Source organism: Homalodisca vitripennis, chromosome 6 (assembly GCF_021130785.1).
Source record: "Homalodisca vitripennis isolate AUS2020 chromosome 6, UT_GWSS_2.1, whole genome shotgun sequence".
Taxonomy (NCBI): domain Eukaryota; kingdom Metazoa; phylum Arthropoda; class Insecta; order Hemiptera; family Cicadellidae; genus Homalodisca; species Homalodisca vitripennis.
Window position 1 is genome coordinate 4630404 of NC_060212.1, and position 12102 is coordinate 4642505.

At 33.1% G+C, this 12102-nt stretch overlaps 1 non-coding gene across 1 annotated transcript; it reads left to right on the plus strand.

The window, feature by feature from the left end:
• The first annotated feature begins 10027 nt into the window (after positions 1-10027).
• On the plus strand, positions 10028-10100 carry Trnaf-gaa. Its single transcript has one exon. It is a non-coding gene; the product is annotated as a tRNA-Phe (tRNA).
• The last annotated feature ends 2002 nt before the right edge of the window (positions 10101-12102 follow it).

The following is a 12102-nucleotide window of genomic DNA, read 5'->3' on the forward strand; positions in this document are numbered from 1 at the left end:
GGGCCTGTGTCCCTAGTTCGGGAGTTTTCTCTGCCTCTTGTCTGTACAGTGAAACATCCCGTCCGTTGGTCCCAAAAGGGGCATTTAAACATACAATAGACGTCGTTTCCCAAAATTAGAGACTTGGCAGAGTCAACAATTGCAATCTTTTGAAAGCTGGGCCCGCACGACTCCCCCTTAAATTTTTAAATTTTTCCAAGAGGGGTTTTCGCTCGTTTTTGAAGCTTGAACCCCTCTTAAAAATTGGGTTTCTTGCACATGCACCCCACGCACTATCCATAGGTGAATTGGGTGAAACAAGCCATAATAAGCCGTCATCATAACCTGAATCCCACCCCCCCCCCCCCCCACCCCCCCCCCCCCCCACCCCCCCCCCCCCCCACCCCCCCCCCCCCCCACCCCCCCCCCCCCCCACCCCCCCCCCCCCCCATTTTATCTGCTGTGGTTAAATAAGCATTAGAGGTGTTTCCAAACAATTGAAAAACCCTGTATAGTTTGCTCAGGAAAATAATTGTACACTCATAACCACTGGCGAGAAATTTTAAACATATTTTCGAATTTGATTACGATTCACCTATTTTTTCTTCGGCGATTACCCCAGTTCAGAAAACTGCAGCAGCATTAGTCAGGATGTTGCCGGATATTCTAATATGACCTGTCACTGTTACGTCTGCAGTTCATTCTAATGTTCATGAGAACATTAGAATGAATCCATCATGTCAACCTGCCAACACTTGTTTAGAATACCACCAATTATTAATCAAACTTAAACTATCCTAAGTACCGCTATTAATGTGAATCTTGATTTGAGCTCCAGTTCACCTTCCTCTTAGTGCATCGTCTGGGATCTGACTCTGTTCCAGACTTGACGTGCTCGTCTGAAGAGATCCAAAACAAGTCGGCGACGAAGAAGCTCAAAATGAACTCCTTACATCGTTGTCTCGTCATGTGCACAATTGGTGTCGACTTATTTTATCTCTTTAGACGAACATGACTCCAAATATCAGTCGTCAAGTCTGTAACAGCGTCAGATTCCAGACGATGCACTAAGAAGAAGGTGAACTGCAGCTTAACTCAACATTCACATTGAATCAACCCTTCCCACTATAGCTACGTTGTGTTTATAACACTAATAATTTTACTTCACGTGTAGTTTGTGATAGAGATTATAAAAGATAAAGTGTTGTGGATTGAAACCATTCAAAACTAACGTGAACAAGGCTTCAGACTTCTTCTAAAATATAAACAATCTTCTGTTTCACCCAATCTGGCCACCAAGGTTTTGGCCTTATTATGAGTAGTCTGGGGCCTTTCTATTATACGATCGTGCTACTTAAGATATGTTCTATAAAAACACATGAGATATGACAGTGCATTGTGATACCAAAAGGTATTGCCGAAACTCGCTCTGATGGAGTTTCTGTTACAAGCCCTCTTTTTTACTATTATATGATCCTATTTCTTGCGCAGTCTTCCAATAGGAAGTTCAGACAATAATATGTTGACTTATCATACTAAACTACGGTACTAGGAACTGTTTCCTTGCCTTGTTGGTTACTCAGAGTTGCTCTTCGTGTAGGTACTAAAACCTGCCTTTTGTGAATAATTTTATCGGGAGTCTTCAGACAAACACGACTCCAGATTCCAGGAGTCAAGTCTGTGACAATGTCAGTTCCGGGACGCTGCACTAAGGGGGAGGTGAACTGGAGTTGAACGCAAAATTAACATTGAATCAACCCTTCCCACCAAAAACTGAGTTATTTCAGAATTCTTCACTTTTTTACCCAGCAGCAACGTTCATCTCGGTGTGCAACATCGGTTTCACTCAAGCCGGCAACTACAGCTGGCCCTTGTCATGAGCAATTTGGATTTGTTCCATGTGCTTTAAGCATCAACCGACAGTACTTAACTTCTTATTTAGTGTATAAGTAAACTATTACCTTTCAGATTATAAATATTCTCGAGTTCTCACTAAGATCCTGTACTTTGGGGTTGCCAACACTGTAAGAAACAATAAACGATGATTTCTATAAGACAACTTAAAGTGACACCTATAATATTAAATTAAGTAGGGATAACAAGAACAAAGTCTATTTTGTAGATATCAATGTTTGTGATGGGCTACTTATGGAATTAAGCAGGCCCATTTAAAATGCCGTTTAGTCTTTCTAACATACAGCCATTATAAAACTAATTATAAAGAGTGCAGACAAATCTACTTCCTTGGAAAACAAACCGAAAAGCCATTTACATAAATTTATCACATTAACAAAGAGAACAACTTAACCTAACCTACCGTAACCTGACCTAACAAAACATAACCTAACTTAACCTAACCTAAACTTAAGGTAACCTCATTTAACCTAACCTAACCTAACTTAGCTTAAAATAACCTAGTCTAAAGTAACCTAACCTAACCTAATTTAGCTTAAACTAAACTAACCTAACCTGCCTTAACCTAACCTAACATAACCTACCTTAAAATAACCAAACATAACCTAACCTATCTTAACTTAAAGTAATCTAACCTAACTTGACCTAACCTAAACTTAACATAACCTAACTTACATAATTTAAACTAACGTAGCCTAACCTAATTTAGCTTAAGTTAAACTAACCTAACCTAACGTAACCTAACCTATCTTAGCTTAACCTAACCTAACCCGTTGACCGGATCTGTTCCGGTTCCTCTTTCCAAACTTTTACCCGCGATACCGATATAAACACAAGATCCGCTTGAATACTTTATACACCTGCTTGAAATCTAAATCCATTTGTGGTTTTATCCCAAGTTTTCTATATATTACAAAAAAGAATGAAGTATCATAGTACAACAAATCATTACGCATAAATAATTAATGTAATATATGTGTTAATTCTAAATTTTAATTCTTCACAACAGTTTATATTATTATTATTATAGCAATAAAGAAATATTTTACTTGGAACAATATTGACATGTTTGTCAATAAGGAAGTTGTCTCCCTTGACCAGAAAAGAAATAAATATTGATTATATATTTTTTACGTTTAGAACTAAGTGGTAACTAGTATGGTGGTATGTCTGCAACCTTACTCATTATAATAAAGAACACTGCAAAAAACTGAGTAAAGTTGCCTAAAGCCAAGTTTAATTTTAATAACAAATCTATCGCGTCGAACACAGTTAGTCAACCATTACTTCTCGGCCACTCAGCTCGAGGCATTCATTTAACGTTAACTCTGCTGTTGACTTTATCTTTTATTGCTTTTACAAGATGTTTCAATATACTTTATAATAAGAAGTATTAAATTTATCTTCTTTGATTTATTTCCAGTAGAATATCAGAGAGGCAAAGCAATACACTTTTATAAGTTCCTTTGAGAGAGTAAGAGTTTATGAAAATTAAAATATTATTTTTGCGGTTTGTACTGTGTGTAATTAAATAACTAATATTTTTATGATACAGTTTATGCACACATGTGGCTGTTTGAAAAAATGATTACAAAACATTTACGTTATTTGAGTTATACTAGTTATTACGTAATTCTTAAACTAATTTTATTTTTTAATATTTTACAAAATCTCTTTGGGTTTTTGGCAAGTACAGTACAAAGTCAGGGAACAAATGTTTATAAAACAGTTATTGTGCATCGTAAAGCATAACGGAAAATGCTGTTGTTCCTACATGTTTTTCCATATCCCAAAAGGATTTAAGAAAGTGCCGAATAAATTTCTGAAAAATATATGCATAAAGTCCTAGGTATAAAGCGTTGTTATTAAACGAACGGTCTAAAAATGTCTATTCCCGCAGTTTTTTAACTCCAGCCTAATTTATTTACAATGGTAAAGATGAGTCTTGTTGCCATGTTCAAAACAATAAATACATATGTAGGTTTTCAAAATCTACTTCCGTCAAAAAAAATAAGTCAATTGCCGGCCCTAGTAAATCTACTTCCGCGGTAGGAAAATTTCAAGAGCCACGGATGCGTTTGCTGTTTCATAACGATGTAAGAAAATATACATAATCACGTACGACTAAACATTCACTGCAGTAAAAAGTTTTCTACTTCGATTGTTTAAATTCACTTCTTGTCTATCTTATTTATGGTTTCTCTATTTGGTTTACGTTGTTCCCGGTGCTCCGAAACAGAAAATACATATTTTTCTTTTAAACCTAAGTTGGTTTTTAAATTAAAAAACGTCTCCTTCTGTACTGCAATGCTTCGGGTGTTATAATTAATGTTGATGGTTTACCCAAATAAAAAATATATTTATAGGTACACTTAAAAAGAGTACTTTGTTCAAAAAGCCTGTATTCTGTTTCCCGTATAAGTAACAATAGTGGAAAATATAAAAAGAAGAAGTCATACAACATTTCAAAATAATGTTTTGCGTAAGTTTTTACAGTAGATTTTTTGCGTAAAGTTTTGTTGTTTTCGAACTGTAGTCTGGGGAAGAATAGGTTCCTAAGTCCATCCCCCTGTCCATAACCTATTTAGGGTACCCTTATGTGCAAAAACATTCACAGCTTTCTTCATTAAGTTGGGTTTTTATAGCAGAGTTGAAATAGTATTTTTAATGCTTTAGAGGGTTTTAAATTCGTCAATAGTGCAATCAATAGTAGACATTAGAAAGTAATCTTATTTCCGCAATCTGCATTACACAACTCTGATCAGGCACTTTATATGTTCTGTATATTAATACTTTCGAAAATTTAAGTCCAAACACATATTTCTGCCTTGTTGTTGAACATAAGCTGAATTCTCAACAGCTGTTTGCTGTCAGTTAAATATTGATTATGTTTCTTAAATATTATCGTTATATTTCAAAATAACTAAATATTTTTGGACACTTCTCCGATTTTCTTTTCATAAAAAACCTTCTTCGGATATATTTTAATAAGAATTAGCCGGGCTGATCTATCTGTACCAAGACACATTTAGCGATTCATTTTTATTTCTAAGAAGATTGCTGTTACATTAAATGGAACCCGCAACATAGACGATCCAAAGGGGGGGCGATTTTCTTGCGCTTCCATTGTTACAAATCGATTTGAAATCGTTGAAAAATATCAACAACTAATGATTACCTAATCATGTAGTTTTAAGATTGATACATAAGTAGTGTATATTAAGATACAACATTATTATGGGACACCCTTTATAACACGTAAAAGGTTTTATGTGCACTCCGTTAGCTCCTTTTTCATGTTTCGTACCGTTTCCTTGCCTCACGTGGAAGTGATGTACTAAATTCCCCTTTCAAAGTCTTCAACCAAAACATTTCCCAGTGTACCAGCAAACACATTAAAACCCTTAACACCCACTTATGTTGGTCAGTTGAAGTTCAACCATGTTAAGTGGGCAAACATTGTAAATAACTCGATTCGGCACTATCGTTAATGTTTAACTCGAGTGTGCTTGTAGGTATATAACATTGAAGAGGCGCTACTTTGTATGATAATAATTTGCCTAAATTTGAGACCAGTGTTATTCTTTAAGACTTAATTTAAGTCGTAATCCAAGAAAATTAAATAAATAGTAAGTGATTGGACTGCTATAATCTATATATATATATAAAAGAAAGTCGTGTTAGTTACACTATTTTATAAGTCAAGAACGGCTGATCCGATTTGGCTGAAAATTGGTAGGGAGGTAGCTAAGAACTGGGAGAAGGACATAGGATAATTTTTATCCCGTTCCCGATTCAGGATTCCGCCCCACTGGTCTCTAAAATTTACAGAAATATCCGTAAGAAATGCATTGCAGCAAAGATATGTTATTAAATGAAAGAGCCTGTTCAAATTTAATCAGCTGTTCTTTGTAAACATATAATATAATGCGACAAATTAAATATATGTTTATATAATTTAATTACCATTTTTAATTTCTTTACATTATAGTTTGAAAGCATAGAGTAATCTTAAGAAAACCAGCAAATTTTGTTTCAACTGTTTCTGCAATCACTGTTAAGCATACACTTTACTATCCAGATAATACAATTCAAATTTTAATTTTTTTTACAATTCAAAGCAATTATCTCTGCATCTCCAAGTCAGATACGTACATTATTTGCTATCATCATTTTGACGTGCTTTCCATCGAACCCATATAACCTGTGGCACAAATACAAAGATAATATGGCAGAAGATATTTTACATCAAATTCGTGTTAGTTCAAGAAAATTCCGATCTTGAAATGAATGAGAAGATACATCATCGGGCCTTGTTCTTGATCGAAGACATGTGTTATCTCATGTGCGATAGTTTGTTAGTCACGTAAGGAATGCCAGCGCCAAATCGTGAAAATGAATGACGCATTTAATCGAGAATTGGAACGGGAACGTTAATATGATTACCAGGAATTAGATTTAGTAGTTCAAACGAATGTACCCCTGATCAATCCCCAACAAAAGAAAGTTAATGATACACTAATGAAGGCAATTGATGATGGAAACGATATTTCCTTGATGCCCCTTGTGGAACTGGTAAGCCATTCCTAATGTCAGTAGTTTTAGCCACTGTTCGTGCATGATCCAACATTGCGGTTGCAGTTGCTTCTTCTGGAATAGCAGCCACATTGCTAGAAGGATGTCGTACGGCACATTCTGCATTAAAATTGACGTTAAATATTCAATCTATTGAAGAACCAACATGCAACATTACAAAGCGCTCCGCTATGGCCAAAGTTTTATCAGAATCGAAGATCATCATCTGGGACGAATGCACAATGGCGCATAAACGTGCATTAGAAGCACTTAACCGAACATTGCAAGATCTACGTAATAACTCGAGATGTTTTGGAGGCTTAATGATTTTACTGTCTGGCGATTTCCGCCAAACATTGCCAGTAATTCCCAGATCGACTGCTGCCGTCGAAATAAACGCTTGCCTCAAATCATCGAATCTATGGCGCTATGTTTAAAAAACTTCAGCTGACAACAAACACGAGAGTTGTATTGCTGAACGATACATCTGCTGAAGATTTCTCTGAGTAATTGCTGACTATCGGTAATGGTCGAGTACCTGTCGACGAATTGAGCGGATTGATTTCATTCCCTCCAAATTTCTGTAACTTTGTCTCATCGAGAGACGAACTCATTAACAAAGTATTTCCAAACATCATTACTAACCTCAAAAATAATGAATGGTTGAGTGAGTGAGCAATTTTGGCAGCTAAGATAAAGATGTAGATGACTTAAACTACATAATTCAGAATGAGATCCTTGGTTACACTGCATTCTTTAAAATCTATTGACTGTGTAACAAATAAAGATGATGCCACCAACTATCCAATTGAATTTTCAAAGTCCTTGGATGAACCTGGCTTACCACCGCACAATTTATGACTAAAAATTGGTTCCGTAGTAATCATGCTTCGAAACTTAAACCAACTAAAACTGTGCAACAGAACACGTTTGATGTTAAGTAAATTGATGAACAATTTTATTTACGCCTCAATATTCAAAGGAGAATTCAAAGGTAAGGAAGTTCTCATTCCGAGGATTCCAACCAACATACCATTTGAGTTTAAATGGCTTAATCTCGAACATCCATGTTTTTCTCATGGCCAATATGTGGCATGTTCACGGGTCGGAAGACCTTCCGCGTAATTTTTTTTCGTGCCTAATAAAAAAAACAAAAAAATGTAGTTTATCACAAGGTGCTGCAGTAAATGGCAAATAAAGAATCATTGAACAATTATATTTTTTATTTACAATTATCCTAATTTTAAAAGTAAAACATTGATATTGCCCTTAAGGCGGAACAAAGTTCGCCTGGTCAGCTAGTTATTACTAAAAACGTAAACTAAATAATCTATTACAATTCTTACGATAGGATGTTCATGAAACATATTAAAATAATGTGTCATATATTTAGGAAAGATAAAAGATTCATTTTATTACTATATGGAAAGGTATTTACAGTTGAAACAAATCAATATCTCATATTTAAAATAAATTATAAAAAGTTTAAACTTGAAAAGTTAGACTTGAAACTCAGTTTAACTTTAATAGCTTAAGTTCTGTGATATTTCTTGTAAGCGAAGTTATTGCGGGCCGGATAGTTAAATAAATATTATCTTTTCCTAAGGCATCATTCAGTATTCAAGACTAAACAGCTCCAACTCAGTCCCGCCATTTTGTTACTTTAGACGAAAAGTACTTCTTTGTGGAGGAGTATTTGCAAAGACTGTACAAATAAGCTAATTGAAAAGTAGTACATCTGTCTATTCATTCGTTATCACTAAGCTTATCAGGACTTAATCGACCCCTGTATAACACATACTCGTATTACATACGTTTTTGAACACAAATGGTTTTGGTTCTGCTGTCATGTTCTGTGAAGTTGTGTGGAAAGTGTCCTCAATTGCTACTAAAGAAATTAAGATAGGTTGATTTTTATAAGAAATCGACCTAAAACAGTGTTTTAAAATAATTACTAAAAGATTAAATCGGTTTTGTTTTACTTTCAACACGACATAGACTATGTAATATCCTGTGTTGTGTTAATATAAATAACCAAAAGCCTGCGTATTTACATGTAAAGTGGCAATCGTTCATCGAATCGATGCGTCCTTTTGAAAGGTTTTTTGACAGACATTCCACTACACGCTACAGAGCGTATATGTATTGTCACAAAGTAGTTTTATTAAGATTACACTTTCATGGACAAGATTTGTTTTAGTGGTTACTATATGAGTGGATTTTACAAGATTGTAGGATGTTATAGATATGACTCTTACAAAGTTATATTCTCCAGCAAAGCGTTAATAATATTCCATGCGGATAAGGGGTAGGAAGGAATATTCATATTTATCCTTTAGTAATAGGTAATAAAGTAAATCTATTGGGATTCCTAACCTAATATAAAATATTAAAACTACCGCTTTGCAATATTATTTTGAAAAAATTAAAAAATACAATATATAATAATAATATTGTATTACACTATATATATATATATATATATATATATATATATATATATATATATATATATATATATATATATATATATATATATAGTGTAAGATTAATAAATCTGTACACAGCCTTAAAATATAAATGGTTAACAAGACTTCTTTGTTTGAAGTTTATTTTTTACGATGGAAGGATTGTGAAGGAAACAGGATTTTTCCGGACATTTGGCATCGTTTAGTGAAACAAAAATACGTTTCGAGATCTGCAATCTGATCTCTTCTTCAAGTGAATAAATAACCTAACACATAATTACAAACTAGGTTAAAATAAATAAATCATACCAAAGCGTTGTGACACGCCTAAGCCAGGAATCACAACCACCATGTTGTGTGTTAACTTCACCAACTCTAAAACATACTCTTAATAAAAACCATACACACAAGTTAAGTTAACAAAACTTATTTATATGCTTTTTGAATCTATATTTTATAATTTTGTAAAAGGAAGAAACTTTTTATACTAGTAAAAACTAGTTAATAGTAGTTTTTAAAAGAATAATACCAAATATTATTCTAAAGAAAAATATTTAGCGTTTTCCAAGGAAAATATGTACGAGTATGGAAAAAAAATACTAAAAATGAAACAAAATTCATATTATTTAATTAAACATTATATATAAATTGATAACAGAAAAGGTTAATATCATAAGTGATTTTTCTTTTAAGTTCATTTTTCAAGTTCAAGCTGTAAATGTAAAGACATTTACAATTGTTCTTAAATTAACTAAACATATGATGTGTTGTCACAATACAATGTTTACAAAGAACATTTAATTAACAAAGGACATTTACTATCTGCTGAAGGACCCAAAAAGGATGTTTTCAATGCTAAAGGGGCGAAGTCCGAAGGAAACTTTATAAAATTGTAAATAAGGCCTATCTGTTAACCAGGGCCGTAGGCATGTCCTTGTAAAATTTCCATACAATCGGTCAAGTATTCTTTACGTGATTGAGTAAAAGATAGAGACCATTAGATTTCTATGCAATAGTTTAGAAATCTGTAATACAAATTTAGATTTATTGTTTTTGTTCATGTATATACATACCATAAACATTAGTGAGCAGCCGAAATAGCTCAGTTGGGAGAGCGTTAGACTGAAGATCTAAAGGTCCCTGGTTCGATCCCGGGTTTCGGCACTTATTTTTTGTTTACTATCGTAATTGTTGACTCTATTTATAATTAAAATTAGAGTAGTTTATTGAATAGTAAAATAAATTATTAGACGTTTTAGGCACTTTTGAGGTTTTTTTGTTCCCACGAAAAAAACTCAAAAGTGCTCACACGTCTAAAGTTTATTTTACTATTCAATAAACTACTCTCCCACGATTATGAAAATATATTAAAAAGTGTATATTTATAGCCATTGTAATTTATTCCAGTCTTAGTATTTTTGTGCCATAAATTATTTTGTATTTTATCCCCTAATCTAGGAAATAAATACACAGGTCTGAGAAGCCTAGGCTACTTCTGTCAAAATAAAACTAAGATGGGTTTTATAACAGCCTTTAATTAAAGTAAATATTTTAGATGGTACATTCGTCTTTGATATCTGTATTACAATACTAACCGAGCACAACATACATAGTATTTGCTAAAGTGTGGCAATTTAAAAGTATATGTTACAAAAATTAACTTTCTGGATATCTGTTTATTTTGTGCTCAACCGCTGTTTTTAGAAAAGGTTGAAATGGAAAAGTCTATAAATGTAAGGGGGAAACAAAAGTAGCGTTGAATTAATGAAATAAATAAATGGTAGTGCTGTCACAAAACTATGTTTACACAGAACAGTTGATTACATTAACACACACTTTCCATTTAAAAATCTTTTTCTTTTCTATTTACCTTTTCTATTATGTCTCCGTGAACTTTTACTATATAGGCTAATAATAATATAGAATAACTAGAATAATTGCTTTAATATTATAATATTTATAATCTTCTATTCGAGGATGAGATTAATCCAATAAATCAAAGGTCATTGTAATCGGCACAGCTATTCTTGAGTTAGAAATGTTTTAAATGACACGACCTTGTTTATATAATAATAATAATGTTTATATTATAATAAATATACATATAAATAATGAATATATAGGCCTAATACCAATAAATATGAAAGTTAACTTAATATTTTACCGCTATTCTGTTTTACATGTTTCACTGCACAATTTTACTATCGGGAAATAGCGGTTCCAACCAACTTCAGCGGGTATTAATAAAAATCATTCTAATATTGAATAGCGTATTTATTAATTTAAACTTCTCTATAAACAAACCGTTAGCGAACCAAAAGAATAGTTTATTTAGTTATCCATGTACACCGACTTATAATAAAATAATTAACGTTTTAAAGTTAAAATTAATTTAAAATTAAAAGGAGGTTAGGTTATGTTTTTATAGCACAAGCAATTCTTCAATCAAACAGCTGTTTTCAACAATGCGCGTTAGTTAACAGCTGTTCCTTAACACTGCAACGCAGTAATCAAATCGGGTAATTTAAGACATGAATTTGTATAGGAAGCAAAATGGTAAAATTTTCAGTATGTCACCATTTTGTTTCTAAAATTGTTAGAGGGCATTAATTTTTCACAGAATATTTTAAAACCCTACTTTATTAATTGTGTAGAGTTTGAAAATGTTCGGTGCATAAATGGGCAAGTAATATAAAATCAAACATTTAAACCTCTTCGTGGGACACTCTGTACATTTAAATCTTCCTCCACCATTAGTCTAAATAAGTTACCCAATGAGTACTTATATTAAAATGTAAACCCCTCCAAAGTCTTCGCTGAGGTTACATAAAACTTACAATAATCGAGTAGTCCTGTAGAAAAATATACTAACACACAATCATAATGAGAAGAAATGTTTCATCCCCAAGCATAAACAGAGATATTCAATCAGCTTTCTGAGTGATTAGCTACAAAGACACTCAGCCAAATTTCATGGTTGGACATTCAATATAATAAAATTCATTTTTTCCTATTTAGAAAGCAAAGTTTCATGTTAAATTCAAAGTCTACCGATGACATCCTTCTGGAGATATATTGATACCATGATAAATTCATATTTTTGTTCATTAAGTTAGGTTTCATGGCATTGTTTAGTAATTAAAAGTTCGAGTGCGGTAGGGAGGAT